The sequence below is a fragment of the Pinus tabuliformis genome, chromosome 6, assembly GCF_031772625.1.
Source record: "Pinus tabuliformis cultivar Carrire ecotype Pingquan chromosome 6, CPIR1, whole genome shotgun sequence".
In the NCBI taxonomy this organism is placed as follows: domain Eukaryota; kingdom Viridiplantae; phylum Streptophyta; class Pinopsida; order Pinales; family Pinaceae; genus Pinus; species Pinus tabuliformis.
The window spans coordinates 574925074-574938050 of NC_142292.1; the positions used below are offsets into that span (position 1 = coordinate 574925074).

General features: G+C 38.7%; 1 pseudogene; it reads right to left on the bottom strand.

The window, feature by feature from the left end:
- Positions 1-1403: 1403 nt before the first annotated feature.
- LOC149259818 (sorbitol dehydrogenase-like) overlaps positions 1404-12977 on the bottom strand; it is a 75666-nt pseudogene continuing 64092 nt past the window's right edge.

The following is a 12977-nucleotide window of genomic DNA, read 5'->3' on the forward strand; positions in this document are numbered from 1 at the left end:
AATATTGCATCACCAAATGGATGGATGTGACCAGAACACTGTGGGATTGATTCAAAGTGAGGTGGGGGTCAACGAAAGTGAGGTGGTATTATTGTATTTAGTAAGCTTTAATTTCCATGTTACATTGTAACATGAAGTCCCACCTTTTAATTGGTTGTGGATGCTAAACAATCAAATATCAAGCATCTTACAAAATCTCTGAATCTTGAAATACCTCCAAATGAGAGAAAATAATGTGTCACAAGAGATGGGACGAGTTGAATCATTTTGCAATACCTCCAAATGGGAGAAAACAACATGTCACAAGAAATTGGATGAATCACTTTCGGAAGGGTTAGATAGCATTCAAGATGAACGTGTCCACTGCAAGGTTAGGTAGAAAGGTCAATTGTTTCGTTATCCAACATATTAGTGGATTAGGTACCAATATTATCTAGTTTTTTATACAGTTTTCATTGTAATTCTTGCTCATAAAATTGCACAACAATCTAAAATGAGTAAGTTTTCAATCAGATTCACCATTCATTTCATGTGCAATCTTTTTGCATAAGAAATATTAGAGAATTGAGCGCATGAATTGGCATTGGTCTCCAATTCATGCATGAAGATTTGATTACAACATTTAGAAGCATATGAAAATAACCAGTGGATAAATCACTAAAATAAGGCATGCACTTACAATGAACCTTCTTTCATTCCACATATTATTTGTATTCTTGAATTGTTAAATAGAGGGATAATGAAGGCCCTATTGTTAGTCGGGACTTGTTTTGTAATTCACATAAACCCTCAGGATAAATGAAGTTCATATTAGTAGTTAGGACTTTTTTTGTGATTCACATAAACCCTCGTCTGTAACATGATTGAATTAGAGTGGCATAGATATCAACATAAATTGCAAAGTCCAGCTGAAATATCAAATAAAATGGCAGATACAACATGAAAGGTTATATACTAGACTTTAACTGAGTGTGTGATAAATGCTACCTAGTTGATATATGTCAAAATTAATTTCGTTAGAATCACTTTTCATGAAAATACCTGATGGTAAAAGCCCAGAAAAAAATTTCATAAGTGAAAATTAGCGCCAAGAAAAATGCTAAGTTAGTCATATCTAAACATGTCACCATGTCATAGTTGTTTCAAACAGCCCCATAGTGACAATTGATTTCAGAAAATATTTATATTTATCGATTTCAGAACATACATATACTTATTCATATCATATAGTAATGTGAAAATAAAATGCATAGCTCCATATTTACCCTGACTACCTCAAAACTCCATTAACATTGTAAAAAGTGAAACCTACCACAAAAAATATTATACCATTTATAAACATTCCAAAAAACATTACACCATATATAAACATTCCTATCTAGGTTCTCTACACCATATTCTTCTCAAAGATTAAACATGACTTTGAGTATTCCCCCCACCAGGACTAGTCTCAAAAGCTTCTTCCACTTCCTTCTGAGAGAATCCAAACCAATGGGTGATCAACGGTTTGACATCCACTTTTCCACTCCTTAAAAATTCCAAGCATAGAGGCCAAGTGTTCTTGTAGAGGAAAACACCAAAAATATCCACCTCCCTACAAGCAGAATCGACATGAGCATAAATTCTTCCCTAAAATGAAACAGCAATATATACTCATGATATGCTTCAGAAAATAAATATTGAATGTGGAATATCAGATATGAGAAGACCATACATGGCAGTAGTTGGAGTGAGTGGCACAATCATCTCATTATGGCCCATTCCCACAAGGAATGCCTTACCGCCAACAAACGTAGCGTTTAGAGTCATTGACATGGTTTTAACAAAACCAACACAGTTAAAAGTTACATCTATGTTTCCACCCATAGCATTTTGTATGTGGGTCACTTCTTCATCAATATCCTAAAATATCATCATCCCAATCAGTAACAAAATGAATTTGGTAGGAAATTATCCCATCCATAATACTTCTCACCACTAAAGCAACATACAGTGAATACAAGTAACAAAATTATTAACATTATACCTGAGAGTCTATGGAAACTAAGATACATTCATTAGAGCCAAAAAAATTAGCCATTGACAAACGCTCTTCATCTACATCAACAATAATAATCTATGGGGCTCCAAATGCATGTGTAAACAACACGGTGACAAGGCAAATAGGACCTACCCCCATTACTAAGACATTTTTATCAGGACCTACATAAGCATAGTGACAAGCATGAACCACAACACTGAGTGATTCACACATAGCGCCTTCCTCTAGACTTACATTATCTAGAAACAACATAAATCTGCGAGATGAACAATTTGCAATTCAAAATCAAACAATTATCAAATTGTCATATGTATGAAATTCTGAATATTATGAACTATCAATATACATCAAGAAGTAGATAGATATCGTGTCAGATTGAAATGATTCCTTCAAGAAAAGAAGATGAATAGTTATATAAGTTTCCCAACATACCCAAACGTCAAGAGTTAACTTTTAGCTAATCTTAATCCTAAAGGGTAAATTAGCATAAATCTATTTTAACTCTTGACCTATCATGTATCATGTATTGAGATGGATCAAGTTTCTCCAAGTGAAAACCTGTTTAGATTAAGAAAAAAATTTAGGAAAGGATTGCGATAGTCAGTGATTTGATATTTTTCAACACATGATAAATACAAATATTTTATTTATGGCTCATGTTAGAAAAAAATTATTAATATTTTTTCAATATAACATGTAAACTCCATGTTAAACACAGAAGGAATTAAACATCTCCCTCATATTGTTGAGCATCGAAGGAATTAAACATCCACTCCTCATACTAGACTATAGAAGGCATCTTTCTATGCAATAATATAATCTCATATTGAAATTAATATGTGAAGAAAAATATATTTTTAACACAAAGAATGGCTTCTCAATTTAGAAAAAAACTTCCTGGAAATTGTTGAACATAATAACTGAAAGATAGTTAAATATTGATTGCAGTCATGTGCGATTGCTAAATATTTTGAGACTAAATATGTGAAATATTATCACTAACTAGTTAAGATCTTACGAAGTCAACGGATCGAGATGTGTAAGAAGGCAAATTGAAACCATAAAAGTGGTAAATATTTATGATATTCCTAGATCAGTTATGTTTGTATCATCACCAAAGGTATAACCCACACTTGAAGGCTTGAGTACATTGAGGTCATAACCAGAAGTTTGCATTTAACTTTGGAAGTGGTCATAACCAAGTTTGAAGTCAGATAAGGTTCACTAAATAATGCTCTTCTTGAAGGAACAACATTTATTAATTGGGTGACTCAGGAATCAGAACCATATTCATTTTGTATTTCCATCAATATCATATTCATTAGGATATGTTTTGATTCCAATCTTATCATTTGAAAATGGTTTAACCATGAACAAATTCTAAAAAATGTTCGTGCCACATATTTGGTTGTGAAAAAAATGTTGATCTAAAAATTTGCGGAGGATGTCATTATCCTTATAGGACAAGCTATCAGTCACCAACAACCAATTTGTAACACCAGTGCCTGCTATAATTACTAACGAAAGTCTCTATGAAATAAATCATAGGTTACTACAACTTTCTTATTTAATTAAGTCTCGATTATCTTCTTTACAATGTTGAATTTAAGGCTTTATAAGTTGTAACATAAGAGGCATTGGACAAGAACTTGCTTAAGCAAAATCAAAGATACAATGAGCATGTAGGAACGTTTTGTATTGTAAATTTTATTTTGAATAGTTGACCTGCTACTCGAATATAGATGCAAATTATTCCTCAATGGGAAGTGAGAGCACAAGGGATACCCATTCTGTTAAGTTTTCCTCTCCTTTCTATTGATGATATTGTCTCAGAAAATATTGCTAGAGACAAGAAATTATTGATGATTCACAAATTCCCATAGAAGTAGATCCTAACCATGAACTTGAACTTACTTATCAAACCAAATTTCCATATGCAATTAAGTGATACAGATACAAAACAAACTTCTTCGTTTCCTATGGTTACTCTTATGTAAGAAAAAAAAGGCCCTTATGTAAGAGAGGAAAAGGGATGGAAATACAAACCTGATTGGCAAAGGAACCATGCATGGGAGGTGTTGTAAAGAACTTCATCTCGGGACATAAAGTATAGGAACCTTGCTTACATTGCTCACATCACCAACATGATATTCCAAGCTCCAAATCTACATGGTCACCAGGAACCAAATGCTTCACTTCACTGCCAACCTCCTCAATTATTCCATCACACTCATGACCAACCACCATTGGTTCTTTTATAATAAAGTATGCACACTGTAATGTCTGAAACCAGAACCAAGAAAGATTGTTTTAAGTAAAATTATGGACCGCTAAAGCAAATTCCATGAGCTAAATGTCCTAGAACTTAAATATATAATTTCCCTAGTTCAAAAAATGAAAACTACCACAAGGGATTATTATCCATAAAATAAAAAATGGCTAAACAAAGTCTATCTTTCTAGCTAGCACACAAGGAAATTAACAGTCGACAAAGAGAACATCATGTTGCAGAAGGAACATGCACATGGTGGTCATTGAGTTCCTTTGTCAGTGGACTTCAACCATCATGAACAGGCTCCAAGTCTCTTACAATTGGCCAAACACATTGTCAATGTTTTTTAAGACCATACATTATCATTTTTAATCAAGGTAGGGCACATTAGCTAAGTTAAAAATTTAATGCTCAAGCAAGATATTTCTTCGTGCTCTTATGGTTGATAAAAAGACATTTCCAAAGCTATTTATCCAATGCAATTATTTAATAGTGTTGATGATTTAACCTCTTTTATGTATGATTGAACTTGAGAACGAAGATATTGTTATGAATGTGTACCATAGGAATATTTCTTATCTAATGAAGGAATGAAGATCATTCAACTATTACATCCATAGATCCATGAAAATTAAAGAATTTATAGAGAATGATAACCAAAACTCATATTGCACCACAACTCTTCAAGCTTCAGCCCAAACACTACATATGAGAGAAATACATCCCTACTCAATTGGCCAAACCATCTTCCCAATGCATGTTGCTGATAGGGAGGCCATAGATCATAAGTTTGGTTAAGTCACTTGGGGTTACCAACAACTATTGTAGCTGGAATTTGAGCCCCCCTCCATCTAGATATTCCAAGGAATAAAGGGTGATGTAACAAGTTATTATGAATGCATGTAGAGAAACATCAACTAATGTAGAATATTTTTAAAAACCTAGTGAAGATTTTCTATCAAATGAAACAGAGAACAAAATCAAAGTCTATACAATTCAATCAGTTTCATCATATTCTCTAGTTAATCATGAATTGGAATGAATTCCCATGTGATAGAGTTTAAGCCTTGAGCTTCACCAATTCAAAACACCAAACCTGATCTATTTGTACAGGGAATGACAAGTTTTCCCAAAAGGATGTTAAGTCCTCTCTATAAAGTTGGTAGAAACCCAAATTATCTCTGACACCACCTGTTTGTTTACCATACCCAACCTATTTTTTAGAGCCCATATCATGGTCACCTCGATTATCATGAAGAAAGACACAGAATATTTCCATGAAGGAGGGCTCAATACACTGAAGTGTGTATGGCATCTTAATATGGTGCAAGAAATACCAAGCGATGTAAATTATGATTATATCATCACATAAAATCAATTACACCTTTGTAAATTATTCTCACTCACCCTCTCAGCAAAAATGTCCTGAATACTTGAACATTGCATCTTTTCAGCTAGTTTGTTTCATAGACATTTACCTACATTAAGTTACATGCCTTTCTTATGATGGGAAATCATCTGATCAATGGGAAGTGTGAACCTCAAACTGAAAAGAAAAACACTATCAATACAATCAAATCACTCTTAGAATGTAGGGAAGTTAATTAACATCTCTCACTTTCAATGGTCAACATGTGAATGGATAAAAAACAGGCCTTTTTGGGGAGTGGAGTAGAAACCTGGAGCAACCTTCACGAGAGGAACCAGTTAGCAGGAGCCTAGTGTTGCCCCCGACCGGCAGAAGGAAGCCAAGGGAGCGCACAAAGACACAACCAACCTCGAGACTAATCGAAGCTTCAGAACCATGGCCCCAAGAGGGGGCCGAGAAAAGAAAACTCCCTTGCCACCGGAGATAGGCGCATTCTGGGATCTGGTTGCAACGTGCAATAAAAGGCCAGCATCTGAAAACCAACAGAAGTTCGTAAAAAAAATGGCAACTATCCCCACAGTTGCTTTGCCCACTGAAGAGCCCTACAAAGTGGCTTTAAACCTAGCATAAAGAGGACTTATCAGTCATTTCACAGGCTTATGGTCCTCGCCAAAAGCGGTATAAGCCTGGGTTCAAAGAAACTGGCATTCACTGGTCAAAGAAGGAATAAAAAGCCATTTCGTCGGCAATGGCTTCTTTGTTTTTGTATTAGAAGTAGCAGAAGATAGAAACATAATATTCATAAACATCCCATATTTCATGGGGCCTCAGGGACTATATCTGAATCAATGGACTCCAGACTTCGACCCGACCTAGGATGTGCCCTCGGCCATTCCGGTCTGGGTGAGATTGCCCCACCTTCATCTTCACTGCTGAAACCCTAAATCCTTGGAAACCATAGGCAACAAGCTAGGCAAATACATCGATCGAGCAAAAAGAAGAGACCAATATTCTTGTGCTAGAATTTGTGTAGAAGTAGACCTAGAGGTATATCTCCCTGAAGTCCTTAAACTCATGGTGGCTGATTGGTCACGCATACAAGTGCTAGATTACGAGCAACTTCCATTTAAATGCAGACACTGCCATGGATACGGGCACTTTATCAAGCATTGCAAAAAGAAATTAGAGGATGTAGTTGAGAAAGAGAAGCGAGAACAATGGACTCAGGTTCAGAAATCAGGGCCAAGTAAACAGAGCAACAAGAAAAAAGGGAAAGCCATCTCCACTGGGAGGGTTTCTCCTCCAGAACCCCAAGCAGAAGGAACTTCAGTCCCTCCAATAGCAGACAAATCAACCAACCCCTTTGATATACTCAGCACACCAAAAGAACTCCAAGATCCAGTAGATAAAGAGATTGAACAGCATGTAAGAAAGCAATAGGCAAGAGGAACCAGTCCCAAAAGGTGCCTCTAGCTCCCCTACCTATGCAGATATGACAAGAAAGAAGTCCCCTTAGATATCGGGATCCTCGGAAGATGAAACATCTGAGAGGCCCTTGAAAAGAGTGGGGAGGAAATCTCACAGAGAGGCCAGAGAAGAAGAAGCAAAGAGATAAAAAATGCAAGGCATTCAGGCCACTATAGAGATGTCTATCGGCAGAAATACTAGAACCAGGCCTCCCAAGGGAGGTACTGCCCCAACCCCTACCAGTAAATAATGTGATTAGTCTCTTGGAATTGCAGAGGACTAGGGAACCCATCAAAAGCTAAAGCAGTCAAGAGCCTATTAAAGTCAGAACTTCCCGAGATCCTCATGCTCCAAGAGACTAAAATAGAAGGAGAATCCCTTCTAGAACTCAGCAAAGAAAAATGGAAAACAAAAGCTAGAAAAGCGGTAAGTGCTAGAGGTACATGCGGTGGGTTAGCCACCCTCTGGGAGGCTGACAAATTCCAGCTCGAGAGCTCCTTTCAGACGCAACACTGGATTTACACCGAACTCCGACACCTACCAAGTAAGATAAACATTGCTCTCTTTAATCTCTATGTTCCTGTACTCTATGTAGAAAAGGAACAATGCTGGCAAACCCTGACTAATTTTTTGGAAGCTTACTCCCTCAATAATATAATCATTGTCAGAGACTACAATCTAATCCTAGACCCAAAGGAAAAAAGAGGAGGAACCAGTAGTAGGGATTGCTTTCTCCCCTTAGTGGAAAACCTTATTCAACATTGGGATTTAAGCCAAAAAAAATGGCTATACACCTGGACAAATAACAAAATAGGGGAGGAGCATATCTCAGCCAGGCTGGACAAGTTCCTTCTTCGGATTTCCTTCCTCTCCGAGAAGATGATCATTTCCACAAAAATTCTGCCAAAGTGGAATTCAAACCATAAACCCATCCTCCTTCTGATGGAAGAAGAAGAAAACCTGGTACCAATCCCCTTCTGATTCAGCCCACTATGGGCAAACAGGGAAGGGTTTTTGGATACAATGAATAAGGCATGGTCCATTCATGTTCAAGGATCACCCATCTATGTTTGGGAGAAAAATATAAAAGCCACCAAAACATCCCCGAAGAAATGGATAAAAAATCCCACAGTCTCTCCCACTATCCAAAGAAAACAAAGCACAAAGCAGTTGTTGGATCTCCAAATGGGCCTGGAGACTCAAGACATAACTAGAACAGAAATTCATAGGGAGAAAGAAAACCAAATCAGCACCCTCCGTACATTTAGAGAAGAGGAAGAATATTTGAGGCTCAAGTCACGCAATCTTTGGCTTGTGTCTGGAGACAATAATATGGCCTTCTTCCACAAGAAAATTCATACTTGTCTCTCTAGGAACCACATTGTTGAAATCACCTCGCCAGATGGGATTGTTCTTAAAGGCACAACTCTGATACAAGAGGAGGAAACCTCTCATTTTCAGCTATTGTTCAAAGAAGAAGGAGTGGAGGATAATGAGGAAGCTCAAGACTTCCTCAAACACGTTCCAAGGATGGTTAATGAGGAGTACAATGCAACTCTCCTGAAGCCATTCACTGAACAAGAAATTAGCAATGTCATATGGAAGATGGAACCAGACAAAGCCCCAAGACCCGATGGATTCTCAATACACTTCTATAGACTCTGCTGGGATACCATCAAGGCTAACTTGTACCGAATGATCAAAGGAAGCACAAACTCCACCTTCCTAGCCCTAATTCCCAAAGAAGCCAACCCGGAGACTTTCGACAGATTCAGACCAATCTCGCTTTGCAACGCGTCCTACAAAATTATCACCAAGCTACTTGCTAATAGAATAAAACCTTTGCTGGAAAAACTCATCTCTCCCAATCAAGGAGGGTTTGTCAAAGGAAGGCATATCCTAGACAATGTGATACTGGTGTAGGAAATCATCCATTCCAACCACCAATGCAAAGAGAAAGGTGTGCTCATCAAATTGGATATGGCGAATGCCTTTGATAGAGTAAGACATTCCTTCCTTGTCCAAGTTCTTTCTGCATTTGGTTTCAATTCTGAATTTGTAAATTTGATTAAAGCATGCATTGGAGAACCCTGGATAGCCCCTCTAGTAAATGGTAGACCTGCAAACTACTTCAAAGCTACTAGGGGAATCAGGTAAGGTTGCCCTCTGTCCCCCTTCCTGTACATTCTGATGGCAGACTCTCTAAGCCGAAATCTCTTTGATGAGAAGCTTAAAGGGACTCTTCCTGGCATCAGGGTGATACCCGAAACAACCCCTATCAACCATTCCTTGTTCGCAGACGACTCTATCCTTTTGGGTGGAGCCTCTATTAAAATAGCAAGAGCCTCTAGCGGAGTAATCCAAAGCTTCTACAGAGTCTCTGGAGCTATGTTCAATAATAGGAAAAGTGCAATGTACGGCTAGGTTGTAGACCAACAATCTATTCTAAGGATTTCCCAAGCCCTTGGCTTCATCGGATATGTATCTTGGGAAAAATTCAAGTATATTGCCCTGCCTTTAATCTTGGGCACTACTAAGGCCCCTCATTGGATGGAAATTATCAGCAAAATCAAGGAAAAAATGACTGCTTGGGGTAGACAGTGGTTTACCACAGCTGAGAAGCTCACTCTGGTCAAGTCAGTCCTCTCATCCCTTCCTATCTACCAGGCCTCTTTCCTTTTAGCACAAAAAATGATCACCAATCAGTTAGCAAAGCTGATTCGAAATTTTCTATGGCAAGGAGGAAAGGGGAACCAAAACAATTTCCATATAGTAAGCTGGGACATAGTGAAAAGGCCAATACCTGAAGGTGGTCTTTAGGTAAGAGATCTTGTGTTGGCCAATCTGGAAATGGGAGGGAATATCCTTTGGAAAATCTTCTCAAACCAAAGACACCCTATAAGTCAAGTTCTAATTAAAAAATATCTGCATAGACTCTCAATAAAGAATATGGAATAAGGAGCTTCACACAAAGGAACCACGTTGTCGAAGTTGTGCAGCCAAGGCTTAAATTTCTTCAAAGAACAGCTCTACAGAATTCCAAGAAATGGGAAAAGAATTAGACTGTGGGAGGACAAGATCATGGGTCTCCATCCCCTAAGCCTTGCACCAGAAATAGCAGACTTGCATAATTGTCTCATCCAAAAAGGTATCCACAAACTTGTTGACATTTGCACATGGGATTCAGCAGGGAACTGGAATAACTGGGACCTGTATCGACCCCTTGATTGGATGCTCCCTCAGCTCCACCAATTATTAAAAAAACTCATTGGTTTAGCTCCTGTGCACTTTCATTCGAGGGACAAGTGGGTCTGGGGGGAGACCGGATCTTACTCAGCTCGGCTTGGTTTTGCAGCTCTCTAAGAACAACAACATCAAATCCATACTACAAAGATTTGGCAGCATATTTGGGACCCATTTGGACTCCCAAAAATCAAATTCTTTTGCTAGACTCTCATGCACAGAAGGACCCTCACTGGGGAAAACTTAGAGAAAAGAGGTATAGTAGGTCCTCACAGATGCCCTTTATGTTGCAAGGATCAGGAAACGATCAATCACATGTTCATTGACTGCCCCTTTTCTCAAGAGGTCTAGTTGCAAGCAATCATGGGGCTCAATGCCCAAATCCCTCACCAGTATTTAGTGGTTAGTATTTTTGCATCCTGGAAAGATCGATATCCACACTCTTTGAACATCAACTCAACTTGGACTAAAATCTGGAATGCAATCCCAAAATATATCTGTTGGGGAATCTGGTTGGCTAGGAATGAATCCATCTTCAACAACAGACTTCAATCCACCAACATAGTAACTGCCAAGGCCAAAGCCTTGTTGCTAGAAAATTTTGAAAATAGACCTCATAAGTCAGACAACTCCCTACTCCCTGAAGAGCTCAGCTGGCTAGGTGATTCCCTGAGACGAGCAAGCATCAAGAAGAATATCAACTTGCCTAGTCATAATCCAAAGTGGCATCTCCGGATCTCTGAGGTGGACTTTAAAAAATGGTGGAAAAAAACATGGAACAGTCACGATCTTCTTTGACGGAGCCTCCAAAGGAAACCTGGGGATTTCAGGGGAAGGAAGAATAATTTACTCCACAGATGGACAAAAACAGGATAGCTACAGTTGGGGTCTAGGACAGAGCACCAACAACCAGGTCGAGCTCCTAGGTCTACTCAAAGCGTGTCAGCTGGCTCAAAGGAACATAGGGGAAAACCTTCAAATATTCAGGGAATCAGAAATCCTGATCAAAACCCTTAATAAGGGCGACCAACTCAATAGCTCTACTCTAAAAAAGACCCTAGAAAGAATAAGAAAGATGACTCAAAACTTTGCATCCTGCTCATTCTACCATGTCCTGCAAGCTCAGAACAAGGAAGCTGATATCATGGCTAACAAAGGATGCCTTCTAGCTCAAGGTATTCTGGTGAACAATGAGGATGAAGCTGAAAGGCACCCAATTCCTTAACAAGCAAGTAGAGTTGTTCAAGGACATATTCCTGTAGTACAAAGGCTGGCACAGACAGACTTTCACTGTCAAGAAAGAGTAATAACAGGGCACAGATTAGATTTCATACAGAAGAAGGCCTCGATGGACGAGATGCATAGGCTTAGGGCAAGGGATGATCCGATGGCCATTGCGATCTGGAAAAGGTGGGGGGTTAAAGATGCGGGGAGTGGTAAGCAATTTTTTTCGCACCGCTTTCAGCTGCTGGGTAGTATTCCACAAATCGAACGCGATGTACCTCTTGGCCTGATGCATTGTAGGAAAAAACCACCCATTTCGCATACTCCTGTGGAAATAAAGGTCGGACAGCAATTGGATGTGATCATCATTGGATCAGAGTGGGGGAAGATTTGACGGTCATCACGCACTTTTCATGGCGGGGTCTTATCCCGGTCGTGGGGCCGAGTACGGAGATGGTTCAGGTTAAAGCTCGAACAGCAAGGGACACAATAAGCGTCAAATCTAGGTGGGGTTGATCTGACGGTCATCACGCATTGCAAATGGAGGGGAGTTATTTTTCTAGGAGTGGTAAGGGGGTTTCATCGTACCGCTCTTGGCTGCTTGGCAGTTTTTTATGAAATGGATGTGATGCCACTTAAGGGCCGATGCGTGGAAATATAAAACCACCCATATCGCGTGATCTTGAGGAGATAAGGACTAAAAAGCATTGGACGTGATATGTGTCAGATCTAGGTGGGGGAAGATCTGACAGCTATCATGTTTTGAACACAGCGGGGGATAACCCTGAAGTGGGGTCGGGTATGGTGGAAAATTCAGGCTTTAAATAAATTCATTTTAATATTTGTGGGTTTGTAATTTGGCCGTGGAACATAGTTTTTGTGGGTTTTAAATAATCTAGGAAAGTACCAAAGTAGCAAGGAAAAGAGGAAAGAAAGACAGGACACTAAGTCGACAATAGCAAAGCAAGCATCACTCAGCCTGCCAAGTGAGTCAAATTCAGCAGCTAATCTCAGATACAAAAGTCAGATTAGGAGGACTCTATTGAGCTAGAAGTCTCGCATTTGTCTTAATTCGAGGTGTTTGGCATGCCCAACCTCTTTTTATAAATAAAATTAAATCATTTTTGTTAAAAGAAAAACAGGCCTTTTCTGCTTTTCAAACTATCTCCAATCGAGGGGGTAGAAATTTTCAAATATACCAAATGAAACAATCATAAGAATGTAACCACATCATCATCTTGTTTCCTATTCCCCACTAAGAATGACTGCTCACATTGAAATTCAGCACTGTACATGTGGTTATATACAATGCTTGATTATTAACTTTGACTTTCAGTCAAAACTTCAACTAATCTCTTCAA